The following is a 14,221-nucleotide window of genomic DNA, read 5'->3' on the forward strand; positions in this document are numbered from 1 at the left end:
TTTTGAAGAAAGAAAAAATGCAAGAGTTTTTATAATCAATTATATTCTTTCCCTCCTCTTGGGTTTTCGTTTCAAAATGTATTTTGTTTGTTTCCCGTCCAGGGTGATACTGCTGGACTAAAACACTCAGGTGAACAGGTGTCTCAGGAGGAAGAAACACAATTTCTTCAGCAGGGAAGACAATTAGATTGCCTTAGAGGATTATGGATTCTTTGGCTGGCAATACACTGGAGTCAAAACTCTACTTGAAAACCAACAAAAAGTAATTTTGATTTAATATGTATGAGTAACTATTTATGGTTTGAAACCCATGATCTGTGAATCAGTGTACTATGTGGAGAGAGCCAATTGTGACTTAAGCAACAAAGAGTAGCTAAGCACCAGTGGATTAGTATAAAATGAAGGAACTTCTTTTACATATTTTACCGCAGCGATTAAATATGCACATTAGGGATGCTTAGCAGTAGCTTTTTTGTTACAATAGGGTCAGATTAAATGATCTTTGAATTCCCTGTCAACTCTATTATTGTGAACTTGTTTTTAAGATGCCATGACCTTCTTCATATATTGAATGCATTGCTTTTTCAGGTTTAGAACCAATCCTAGCAACAATGATTTCCTTCTGCCTCATGTACAGCTCCATTGTTTCCACTTCTAGCATAGAGTCTGTTCATTGAAAAAGCCATTGGAGACTCTAAAAGGAAATGATTCCCTTGAATTGCTAACTGTTGCTGGGTGTGGGTGGATTATATCTTGTGAGCACAAGCTTCTCTGAAAGAAATGATGCAGCTTGTGCCAGTGGTACAAACACAACTGGTTTAAAACAACAGAACAGCATGTGAGATATGAGAAAGTCCTAGATTCTCGTTAGCCTCACAGAAGCAAAAGAAGTGGCAAAATAGTGAGTGTGACTTGACTTTTGATAAGCTTCACAATGCAGTTTTGTGTTGTGGCTTTCCCCTCAATGAATCTTTTGTTGCCACTTTTGTCATTCTTATTTTTTTTCTCTTTAAAATATTACATGCACATGTTTATAAGTTGAAGTCAAAAGTTTTAGAAGAATTTTTTAAAAAGGCAACTGTACAGTAATATAATTCAGCTTCGTACTTGGAACCTTCTCTTTTGCTGCTCTGCATCTCCTTTCCCTCTTTTATATGCCTTCTTCTCGTCCACATTTTGTCTTCTTTGGACTAACCACAAAAGCTCCCTCCCTTTTTTCTTTTTCCTTTGAAACCTCAGAGGAATTAGCATACATTTGCATTGCATTATCCCTGTTAGACTGCCTTTTGCATCTTTCTTTTCCATATAGTTTGAGGCGGGATTTCTTGTTTTCCTATTTCCTTGGAGTGGTGAGTACAATAGTAGTACTCTTAAGACTTCAGCTGGTTGCTAAGCATTACTGAAATAAACTTGTCCATCAACAACATGAGGAAGAATGAATCTGAGGACTGTGGCAAATCATTGCACTGGAGATGCCTATAAGGTTAAATGGCACTCATCTTAGAGCTTTAATGAACATGGCACATCATTTCTTAGGAGATAATGCTCTGAGATGTTATAATTATTCCATAATATTCTATGCATAGATTTATTACAACTTTGCTATAGCTATTTACTAAAAATCCACATGTAGATCTACTACTTCTGTGGCAAAGCCAAGCCATTGTTTTTGCTAAAGCCAGCAACATGACATCCCATTTGTTTACATTAAACAGGTCCTAATCTAAGTGATAGGCAAACCTAGTGAATTGTTTTTGACCAGATCACAAAGAGTCAGAAATGACTGAGAGAGAAAAAGATTAACTACTAACTATGTGGTATCAATATGGTTAGAATCAGTGGTGGGATTCAAACAATTTAACAACTGGTTTTCTGCTCTAATGACCAGCTGGGTAGGTGTGGCTCAGTGGTCATGTGACCATGGCCAACTCAACATCACTCATGTCAATGGGCGCTTCGCCTTAGCTGTTACAATGTAATAAGGGTTAACCAGAGAGGCAGTTTCTGTAAGCAGGGCAATAAAGATTAGGCTAGAAACAATACCAGAATGTTTCCTTCCTGCCTTCCTTACAGGATTAGCCCTGTACAGTGGAAAAAAATAAAATAAGATTTCTTCCAACAACCGGTTCTCCGAACTGCTTAGAAAATTAACAACCGCTTCTCCCGAATAGGTGCAAACTGGCTGAATCCCACCACTGGTTAGAATGCCACTTAGGACCCCTGCAAGGGACAAAAGAAAAATCATGCTTGAGATGGGATACACTTGCATTTCGAAAGACAAAACTGCCAGTGAATAATCTCGCTGTCCCAATCGGTGAATATGGAGAAACAAAGTTGGATGCAACAGGAGCAAAAAAGCTGCACTTTTAGTTTATTATGCATCTATGATCTCTACTTGAGCACTCTTAAAAAATATATTGTATTTCTAGTATCCTGCCTTTCCTGTAGGAATACAGTGTAGTACTCATTAAGAGGTGGGATAATTTCATGCTATTTCTAGAAAAATAGATTGGAACAAAAGTATAAGTTACCAATATTCACCCATGGGCTCCTGAGAGGGAACTTAAACCTTAGTAATCTTCATCCAAGGGTAACATTATTACTGTATGCCATAGTATCTTTATACGTTGTCTGTAAATTTACTAGATACCAGCCTATGCAATCAGAAGTGAGATGCAGCAGAGCTCATGGTTTGTTATTCCTCTTTAGTCTTTTATAATGAGCTAATGTACACTGGAAGAGACTCTCTTCTGACATCTTTACATATATTCCTTTGCAAGGATAACTTGAAATTACAATTTAAATCTTTTCAAACTACATCCTTTTAGTGCTTGTAGCATGGTTAATAATAGTTTAATTTTTTTTTGTCTTTATTTTTTTAAAAAACTTTTATTTCAGTCAACATACATCTTAAACAAAAAATCAATCATATATATATATATCAATCAATCATGTATATATATACATATATACATATATTTCCCCCCCTGCCTTCCCCCCTCCCATCCCAACCCCCACCCCCCTCCTCGGACTTCCCAGAACAAGTACAGGGTAAAAACATTTAACAAACCTTAATGAAAAACCCCACAAACTAACTATCTATAGATTTATCTATCACTTGTACTTTAACTCTCCTTGTTCAAAACAAAATATAACTTTTCTTGCTTAAAGGTAGTTAATCCCAATTAATTCAACAATAAACAAACAATTTAAAGCCCTTGAAAATATATTGAAAAATCTATAGCCTTGAATTTAACATCCCCCCCAAAAAAATTCTCATTTAATCCATTACTTAAAATAATTTTTAGATATAATCCATCCAATCATAATCAAAGAGATCATATTCTTGTTCACGTTTATATAACAGTTGAAACATCCAGTCATTTAACATCCAAAAGAAAATTTCTTTTTTAAAAATCTGTTTTTATAACAGTTGAAACACCCTGTCATAAGTAAAGAAATTTTTTTTTTAAAAACCAATGGTGAATGATTGTATTGGTATTCAAGATTTTTATTAAGGATATGATTTGTTTGGTTTTAAAAATAATAGTTTAATTTTAATGGAGGCCTAAAGATGCTTCCAATGTGAAGATTCTCAATTGAACCTATGTTTAAGTCTATCTATATGTTGTGAAATAAGGAGTTTTCATTGTATGTTCTGATTGGTATTCATGGATACGCTTTTGCCTGTTTGTCCTACAGTGGTTGTTAACAGTATTTTGTCTTCTTGGGCTACTGGGTCTTTTGTCTTACTTAAGATGTTTTAGGGGGCTTTAGTTGATTTGTGGTGCCATGTAGCACCACAATTACAGTGGTGCAGAGATGGGTTTCAGCAGGTTCTGACCAGTTCTGGAGAACCGGTAGCAGACATTTTGAGTAGTTCGGAGAACCGGTAGTAAAAATTCTGACTGGCCCCACCCCCATCTATTCTCTGCTTCCCAAGTCCCAGCAGATCGGGAGGAAATGGGGATTTTACAGTATCCCTCCCCTGCCATACCCACCAAGCCACGCCCACCAAGCCATGCCTCATCCACCATGCCACGCTCACAGAACCAGTAGTAAAAGTTTTTGAAACCCACCACTGCAATGGTGCCATGTGGTTGTAATAGTCTGTTGTTTCTGACAAGTTTTTGATGTATGGTTGAGTGGTCAGGCACTTTTTGATAAAGGGCATGAGCATTCATTTTGTTGGAAAATGTCCTAGTGGTCTGTTTCTTTTTTCTGGCATTCTGGGTTGCTGCACTGTATTTGTGCCAGTCTGAATAATGTTCTTACACAGTTCCCCTTGTGGAAGATTGGGTTGTTACTTTAACAGTGGAACACTTGGTTAATGTGGGTGATTTTCATAAACATTTGATGGGCCATTTGGGAGCAGAATATATTGGACTACACAACTTTAGACTGATTCACTATAACTGTTCTAATGGTTTATCTTCTAAAGCAAAGCAATGGTGGTTTATTACAAGAAATATATCCAGAAAGTTTCCAAATTTCTTCAGAAAATCTAAATGCTGGACCATAACTAAATCATGGAAGAAATAACATTCTTCTGTCTGATTGAACTTTTTGATCTTATAATTTCAAGATCAATATACGACCAATAGTCTAAATCTTAAAAAAAAAACCTAGTGCACATCTAGGGGTTAAGTTTGAACATTAACACTGAAGATTCATATTATGCCTACAAATTCCTTTTGAATCTAGTATGCCCTTCTTCAACTTAATGATTTCCAGATAGGCTAGGATTACAATTCCCAGCATCTCTATGTTAAAATCCTGTCACATTTAGACAGGATGAAGTTGGCAAAGACAGCACAGTACATACCTGTTTCCATTCAATTCCAGGTACAACCATCTGTTGAAACTTGAAAGCTTTAATATAATTACAACTTAGTATTATTTTAAATGAGGCATACACAGCCTTAATATATTGGCTTTGAAAATTTGCTAGTCTCACAAATACAGTGAAGAAAATGTTAGATTAAAAACCACAGCCTTGGTCCCAAGGAGCTAAAATAAGCCTGGTTAAAAAAGCTTTCCTTATAGAAAACCACAAATTTCACTGTATTTTGAAGTCACAGAATGAATGCTCCAGTTGTCTTCTAGCAAAGGTATTCATAAAAATGATAGCTATGAGACTGAGACAAAGGAAACGGTGCAATCCTATATTTTTGGATCATCAAAGAAAGAGTCAGTGGTGGCACTAGGTCTTTAGTTAAATATGCTCAGGAGCCTATATCTTCCTGTTGAGTTTGTAAATTACATGTAGCTCAAGGCACTTTTTGCAGGTTTGCCACCCAGGTGAAAAGGAAATAACCTCACCTAGTTCTTCAGAAGCAAAAAAACCTTCAGAAGTGCAGCTTTGAAACCCCACCTTATGCTGCTGAGTCAATCAGCAAAAAAAAAAAAAAAAAAAAAAGCAACGATACAAAAGATACATGGGCTAAACTGCAATTAAAGTTTAATTTTTCTCCTCCTGAAATCCCACTGAACCACTTCCTCAAATATTAAATATTGATTTGCACCATACTAAATTGCAAACTAGCTAAACACAGTTTGCTTAGCATGTTATGTGACTGCTTGTATAATCACAGATATAGTTGCCTTAATTCGGTAAACCACAGTTAAATTAACCTTGGCTATAAAGGTATCCGCATGGGCACAACCCAATTAATTGTGAGACGAGAGACGACTTCTTTCTGCAATCTTGGTGTGTTGGTTTACGGTCTCATGACATACCAGGAACAAACTAGCCAAACCCTATTTTAACCCAGCTTGCTGTAAAAAGCTCGGACTATACAGTTATATATGGTGCAGGATGTTGTGCAAATCTTGTAACAGTAATAGAGTTGTGGAAGGGACCTTGGAGGTCATCTAGTCCAACCCCCTGCTCACGCAGGAGACCATACTAAGGGATTCGAACAAGCGAACTGCCGACCTTTCTGATATGAACAAGCTCTGTGTCTTAGCCACTGAGCCACCTAGTCAGAAAGCGAAGCAGGATTAAATGGTTCAATAGCGCATGCTTGCTAAATGCCTCGATAAAACTGAGAAACATTTGAATTGCAGGTCAGACCGTGACTGGCGCTACCGAAGAAAGGACTTTGCCCAGGTGCGGCGCCTTTCCCTTCCGGCTTGCTTGCCATTGAATGGTCAAGAATGCCGCCGGGCCGGCCGTGAAGAGCGGCCGGGCGGCACTTGTGGCCGCTCTGATCCCTCCGCGCCGCAGAGGGAAGCAGCGAGCTCGAGTTCCGACGAAGGCTCGAGCTTCCTTTCCCTTCCCGCCACTGCTCGTCTGTCGTTAGTATCCGCCGCCGGGCTGGGAAGGGAAGAGAAGGCGAAAAGAGGAGCAGAGAGCGAGCGAGCGAGCGAGGAGAGAGAGAAAAGGGGGTCGGGTCGCTGCACAGCCAGGACCGCGGGGCGAGGGAGGGGCCAGCGAGGCCGACGACTAGTCGGCTGAGGCCTGGTCTGAAAGCGAGCCGACCTTCCAGCGACAGCAGGCCGAGGCCGCCCGTCGCCTCTTCGCCGCGGGAAGAAAGTAGGTAAGCGCCGGGTCTGTTCGGGCCTTGCGGGCCGCAGCTGACCAAGCCCAGCGCGGAGCGGAGCCTGGGGAGGAGGCCCGTCTCGAGAGAGCATCCTTCGCTCCTCTTTGCTTTTTCGAGGCCTAGCCTGGCCGGGCGGGGCAAGGGCTGTCTGCCTTCCCAGCCGCCTGGTCGTGGAGTGGGCGAGGGAAGCGCGTCTTGGGCGGCGGGGCGTGCTCTGCGGATGGCCTCTTAACCCCTTTCGGCGGAGGGAAGAGAAGCAGGTTTCTCCTTCCCGGCGTTTCCCACAGCTGGGGCTTCTAAGCCGCCTTCGTGATCGTCACCGGGGAACCGCGAGGTGGGAATCGGTGCCTGATTCACTGTTAATTGGGGTGCGAAAGAGAGAGGCGCTCCTGGGCGACCCCGGACCTCTCCTTGCCCTTTAGTGCTGGGAGAGCCGAGCATTGTTAGCTACGTAAGCCAGATCCAGGAAAACTTTCTTTGCCCATTGGCCTCACGTCTCTCCGTGTTTAGGGAAGGAGAGACCTTGTTCAATCCGGAAATGTTAGGTTTTAAAAAAATATATATACGCGGCCTTTAAAACCGAAAGGCAGAGAGATTCTCGTCAGGTTTGTTCGTCCAGTTTAGTGGTGCTTTAGAAATGAAAAGTTATTTGCTTTTCTCTTGCAAAACCATTGCGCGCAGAGAGGCCCAGTTTAGGTAAACATATCTACATCGATAAAAGCAGCACATTTTAATTGCTAGATTCGTTTGGTAAATGTTCTAAGCCTGGGATGTATGTTTAAATATTTAAGCGTAGTACTAGTTATTACTGATGTTACCAGTGATTTACTGTATAAGTTATTCTCGGTGGTTTCCTCTCTTGAGTTAATTGGTTTGACCTGCTGGTGTGGGTATTCATCACACTCTAAAGCTAGATAATTTTGACTTCCTAATGTTTATAAAAATACATGCTTCTGTATTGGTTTTCATAGAGGTGGGATTTATTTTTTCAGTTCCTGGTAATGTATGAAGAATAGCAGAGGGAATAAAAGGCAACGTCGATTTTTGTTTGGAAATTGTAGATCAAGGTCTTCACAAAATGTGTTACTTAATGGAATTGCTTCTTTAAATAAAGTTTAATGAATATGTTTCAAATCATACAGAAGTTACAAACATGGCCTATAGACAAGCTGATTCTAAAAGCTGAGAAATGAATCTGTCTCTCTCCCTGAGAGAGAGAGGGGTAAGATCTGAATAAGTCTTGATCAAATGAGTTCCTCTTTTTCAGTGGAAAAGCTGATAATAAAACTTTCCATGCTGATTAGTGGATGTAAAATAGAAGATTAAAAGTGTAAACTATTTTCTTTCTGTTTCTAAAAGTAGAATAGTCTTAAAGTATAAACAAAAGTATCTGACCATTTTGAATTACGTTTTCTGATAAAATGTCCTTGTAACACATTCCAAGAAAAGTTTAGATTGCTTTGATAAGATTTTATTTGACATGTGCTGTAGATAAGGTTAATAAATTATTGGATATATATGAAAATAATTAAATTCTAAATTTATTTGTAGGTATTAAGAAAATGGTAGAAAATTGAATAGGAATATTTTTTATACTTAGCATTCAAGTTGTCATTCATTTATCTTATTTCTCCAGTGCTATATTTTTAAGAAGTTACAGTGCTATATTGTATAGAAAATATAATTGTCTCTAGACTTAATATGCATACACACATACACTTAAGTTGCTTAAGTTTTATTCTTTATCCTCAAAAGATGTATCATTTTAAAAATATTAACCATTATAGCAAAGCTGTTGAAATATTATCTGATGCATGATAATTTTTTATTATTTAAGACAAAGATAATGTAACTTCCAAAATTGTTGATTGTTATTTAATAAAAGTGTCATTTCTTTTCATAGAACAAAGAAATGTATATAATATAGTCCAACTATGTAAGAAATTAGTTGATATAGTTTCTCTTCATTGAATCCTAATAACTTCCAACAAAGCACTATTGTTGCTTAATAACATAAATCAAATACTTTGATAACAGTTCTAAATATTTGATAAATTTAACAATCATAGTTTCTTAAATTAAGTTTGCATTTATTTTCTCTCAGTATTAGTGTTTCTTCTGTGTCTCTCTTTCTTGATACCTGTCTAGTGACATTTGGGACAGCTTTTAATGGGGCTTGAAAGATGCACTTAGAATGGAGTATTTGAGAAACCCTCCCTGATATGTCTTTTTAGATATTGGCCATTGTTTCCACTAGCCTTGTAAATATTCATTGCAATTACATGCATTTTGGAAATCACATAACAGCTTACTGTATATGCATGCCTACTGACTGTTTCAGTGTTAAAAGACTCTTAAGAGATTATATCATGTATTACTGTTAGTTACAGGCCAATGACTGGTTCTGCAAAGTTATGTCAAGAATGCTCTACCTCCCTGAAATGTCTAGATTCCTAAGATAAAATGTTTGTTCAGGAGAGGAAGAATGCTACTGATTCTGATATGATTGACACTTTTTAATATTCATTTTTAAAATTGTATTCTTACTATAGTTTTATTTTAATAAAGGCTACTTAGTATCTTGTCTAGTTCTATAGTTCTTATAAATAATGGCATTGTAATGTCATGAATTCATGAGGATCAGACTAATATCTGCAAAATTAAAGTCCAGTGAAAATAACATCACTAACATTAATTAAAACATATAGCTCCTAAAATATATTTCCATTATAGCTTGTTCCTTTGAGAACAATTTCAAGGCATTTCTTTAAATTGAAAGTCATCTTACTAATCACAGATGTATTTAATCATATTGGAACTAGATTTTTAAAATATTTAATTAGCCTTAGTGTGTACATTACCTTAATATGGTAATTATTTGCAGTATATTTGAAGACAAATTAGATTTTCCACAATTAAAGTCTAACTGAATTTTCAGTGTCTTATATAATTGACTGATTTAAAAAACTCACGATAGCTTAATAGGTAAAATTTAGGGGGTCATGATGATTTTATGAATGCTGTTTACGTGCAAATCAAAACTCTTAAATCATGTGGCAAGTAGCAGAATTTTGTTTGGCATTTTGCCAGAAATATAGGAAGTTTAAGAAAGTAAAGAATGCTGGTTTCCCTTTTCATTATTGCAATTTACATTGATTTATGTAGTCTTATGTAGCCATACCTCTGATTTTTTAAAAAAATGAAACACTGTAATGCTTCTTTGCTATTTGTTTGAAATGATAGTAAATTTGACTGGTTGGTATTCCAGGATCAATTTCTAAATCATATTTCATGAAAAAAAAATGTTCTGAAGTGTTAATAGTACGTGTGCTAGTCTTTTCATTGAATGGGCACCCATTTTTTAGATTAATAATTGAAACCAGCCAGAAATAATCTACTTTTACAATTTCTATTCTAAGTGAAAATCCAGCAGTTAAAAGCACATCAAGATAAGTATAGTAAGATTTACAACTTGCTTTCAAAGTAAAGCATCTTTATTTCAGGAAATATTTACAGCATAAATATTAGATCCATGACACTGATGAATTCAGTCATAGTTATTTTTCATAGCAATTTAGGTAGTGTAAAATCAGGCAATATTGTGATTTAAATTCAGTATATAACTGTTGAATCAGTATAGATTTTTAGGATCAAGTTGACAATTTTGTAATCAAATTTAATTATCTGGCAGGGAAGAGTTCCAATTACAGGTGAGGTATCTAGCGGCCCTTTCACTTCCTTGTACAAATAAATACTCTCTTGTTGAGTATTTAAACAACACCTGGTAGTTACTGAATTCTGGCATCTCTTTCCTGGTTTTGCTTGTAAGAAACAAAATTCCAGTCATATTAGGGCTGCTTCATGGGGCTGGACTGAATCACAGTAGTGTAAATTTGTGACATTATCTTCTACACAACATTTTTCTAATGTTACAGAAAGGATGGCACTTTTGCTGCTAGGTTTTGTTTGTTGACACAACTTAATTTGTAACACAATTTAGTGCTTATATAACCTTTCAAAATGCGGTAGTTTCTGTATTAAATTATTTGTATATTAGTTATCCTTGCAAACAATCCCAATCTGATTTACAGATTCTTAAATCATTCCAAACTAAAGTAAATTGTTGAGGTTAGGGTTATTTTTATGGTAGGTAGTACTTTAGATGGGGAAAGTGAACAAGGTATTTTAGTGGGATGGGGGGTGGGCATGGGCATACATGTAATACCTGTCACCTTAAATCAAATATCTTTTTATGAGATCATATTGAAGTTCTGGACAGTTATCCAATCCCAAGAAAAGTAATAGTAGCTTTATTTTGAGAGGTGCTATGTAAACACACATTTCTAATGCATACTTACATATTTATATTACATATAAAAAAGCCAAAAGAACCCCTTTACAGATGGTCCTCACTTAATAACCCTAATTGGCACCAGAATTTTGGTGGCTAAGTGATGTTATTAGGTAAACATCAGATGACTGCACTGCTTTGCAGTACCAGTTTCAGTAGTCCTGGTTGTTGTCATTAGGCCAGGACCTCACACTTCTCCTGCCCTGTCTCCACTTCAATTCTCCTTATCTTCCTATCTCCCCCATCACTGCCCCACCACCCTGCACTCTATCCTGCACCTTGGCAGTCTAGAGGTCAAAAAGATCAGAGTAGTGCAAGCAGTTCAAACAGTGGTATTTCCGATGACACTCTAGGGAAGCAAAAACTGGAATGTGAAGAAGTAGGATAAAAAGAATATTGACTCTTCTGAATTTTTAGTGTTGTGAAGTCTTCTGAAACTCTTATGGACAGCCAAGGAAACAAATCAATGGATCATCAAGCAAAGCAATCACAGCAATCAAGGCACAAATTATCTTACTTTGACTGATTAAGATCTAGCTCTCTCGAGAAGGGAATGCTGGAAAAGATATAAGGAAAAAGAAGAAGATGATAAACAGCAAAGGGGATATATTGAGTTATTATGATGATAGGTACACAGTTGGAAGACTTGAAGGACCAGATTAGGGACATATCCTAATGAAAACTACCTATGTCATTGCTAAGAGTTAACACTGAGTTGATGGCATATAACCAGAGAGTTAAAGATTGGTTTTAGGGTCATGACTATTCTCACAGATGTTTTATGCAGTAAATTTTCAAATCTTTGGATAGAAATAACTCCTGCACTTGAATTATAATACTGGAGATCCTTTATTCTAAATGTGGCAAATGTGACACTGATAACTTTTTTTCATTTTTGTCTATACTCTAAATCAGGCAGTTACATGTAAGCCTTTGTGTTCCTCTCTAAATGTCTTAAACCTGTACACTTATGGCTCTTTATGTTGGCCATCAATAGTTAAGCATTTGAACATAGTTTATATAATATTATTATAAAGTATTAGATATCAGTTGTAGGTAGTTTATTGATTAGAACCATTCCTTAGGTGGAGAAAATGAGGATATTTACATCTTATAAAATTGCTTCAGAATTGCTAAAGGATCTAATTATCCATGTGTTACATTAATTATAATGTCCATTATACCGCAATCAATTTCAAAAGCTGCATGATTGTTCCACATGCAATGGGAATACAAAGCTATTTCAATAACTGAATTATTTTAATATTTATTAGGAAGCGTTTGAAAATTTGCAAAGTTGTACTTACATAGACCAGAAATTGGTAGAGAGCTCAATTGTCTAGATTTTCTGCTCCGCTTTCCCCCCAACATATTTCTCCTATGAGACTGTTCGAAATGTTACCCAGTTTGGTTTGTTAGTACAGTAAAGTTATCCAGAGATAGATTTGTCAATGTAACATGGTAGCACTTTTGTTCTTTGCACAGCAGCAATTCCATTTATGATGCCAATAGTTGTGATATTGTATTAGTAGGATGCAGCTACTAGCCACAGGCAACCAAAACATTTTGTATGTTTAGATTTCATGATTGCAAATGAAGTTTTGTCATGCATAATTTTCTTTTGAAACTAGTGCTTTTTGCAATTTATATGTCTGGCTCCATGGTGTCTAGGGAAGTTAAACTGATGTGCTTTGTGAATCAGTTACAATGGGTGTTTTTGAAGCAATCTATCTAATTCAGGCACATACACTTTAAAATAACAAAATATTGGAACAGTGTGGAATTTATGGCATCTTCTCTGTCATAGAAGATTGAAGTAGCCCTTTTGTGTGCTAAAATAGTATATAAATTCCATCTGCATTTGGTACGGAGCTGTTGCCTTATATTCTTCTTCACCTCCACGCTAAATATGAATTAAATAATTGTATAATGTCCACAATTTATAGAATAGTCTTTTCGTATTGCACTGTGAGCATTGGAATAATGTGCAGTTATAGAGACTTTACATCGTTCATTTTTTCTCCACAGTCTCTGATACTAAACATGCAAATAAGAAACATTCCTTTGCTTTATCATTTTCAGGATTGAAATATGCAGAAAATATTTTACATTGCTAGTGGAAATTAAATTTTCCCAGTTATGAAGCAGTACAATTTAAAAATACAGGTCCTTGACTTACGACCCCAATTGGGACTGGAATTTCCATTGCTAAGCAAGGCAGTTATTAAATGAATCATACATGATATTTTTTGGCCATGGTGGTTAAGTGAATCACTATAGCTGTTAAAATGAATTGCATGCTCTTTAAGCAATTTTCCCCCACTGACTCTGCTTATGGGAAGCCAGCTGGGAAGGTTGCAAATGATGATCACATTAGGCCAGGATGCTGTAACCACATGACTGTAGTGATGCTGCAATAGTCATATATGTGCAAGGACCACTTGTAAGTCATTTCTTTCAGTGCTTTTGTAACTTTGCTAAAGAATTGCTTGTAAGTTGAGGACTACCTGTATTTGTAGTTCTGCTTCATGTTTTGAAAAGGGTTTTTAGACACCGTGGAATTCTTTTATGTACAAATATGTCATTAAATTGTTAGGTTATAAAAAAAGTTGAGTAAAGGTCACCTCACATTTTAAAAAACCTCTTCAATCAGCTTGCAATGTATGCATAATTTTTTCATTAGCAAAAGTATTTAGTTATATTACTAATGAGATTTCATTCAATTATGTGAAGTGAATAAATAGTTCAAAGTTAACTTGTATTAATTCAGGCAATATAAAAAATAATATATTTCCTTTTAATGTCACCTAGAACTGTACAGTACTTTTATTTTTAAAATGAGTTAAAATGAGGGTGGGGAGTATAACATAATAAAGTTATGCTTATATTATGGTAGGTAATTGCTAGGTTTTTCCATGTCACTCAAGATTTGAATGAAATTGTGAAAGAGACTTGACAAGCACATTGATTAGGCAGAAAATTATTTTACTTCGTTGAATTGTTGAAATGATTTGAAAGCACTCGATACAATTTCATATATTTAATTACCTTGTTGATTCAAGTTGAAGGAATAACTCAATCAAATTGTCATTGAATTAAAGCTTCCCAGAGTCATATTAATAACTCTTGGGTTCTCTAGAAGAGAACCCAAAGAAGAGTAACATGACAATTAAAATTGTTACTGTTTGATTAATGAATATAATAAAAAATGTCAGCATGTTTGTGGAAATAATTAATAGAAATACTTTTAATGGTTGGTATGACAAATACAAAATGGACATTGAGTGTATTGCCATTAATCTATGTAACAATAATGTATTAATTG

The 14,221-nt window shown here is 36.2% G+C and overlaps 1 protein-coding gene across 2 annotated transcripts in view; it reads left to right on the forward strand.

Moving 5' to 3' along the window:
• Positions 1-6,306: 6,306 nt before the first annotated feature.
• CAB39 (calcium binding protein 39) overlaps positions 6,307-14,221 on the forward strand; it is a 36,199-nt gene continuing 28,284 nt past the window's right edge. Inside the window, exon 1 of one of the 2 annotated variants that reach the window (XM_070945766.1) lies at positions 6,307-6,542. The gene's annotated coding sequence lies outside the window, so the exon portion shown is untranslated. The remainder of the gene's footprint in view (positions 6,543-14,221) is intronic. The other variant, XM_070945767.1, reaches the window with a different exon arrangement.

The sequence above is a fragment of the Pituophis catenifer genome, unplaced genomic scaffold, assembly GCF_029215685.1.
Source record: "Pituophis catenifer annectens isolate HBS135680 unplaced genomic scaffold, rPitCat1.0.hap2 SCAF_6, whole genome shotgun sequence".
NCBI classification, from domain to species: Eukaryota; Metazoa; Chordata; class Lepidosauria; order Squamata; family Colubridae; genus Pituophis; species Pituophis catenifer.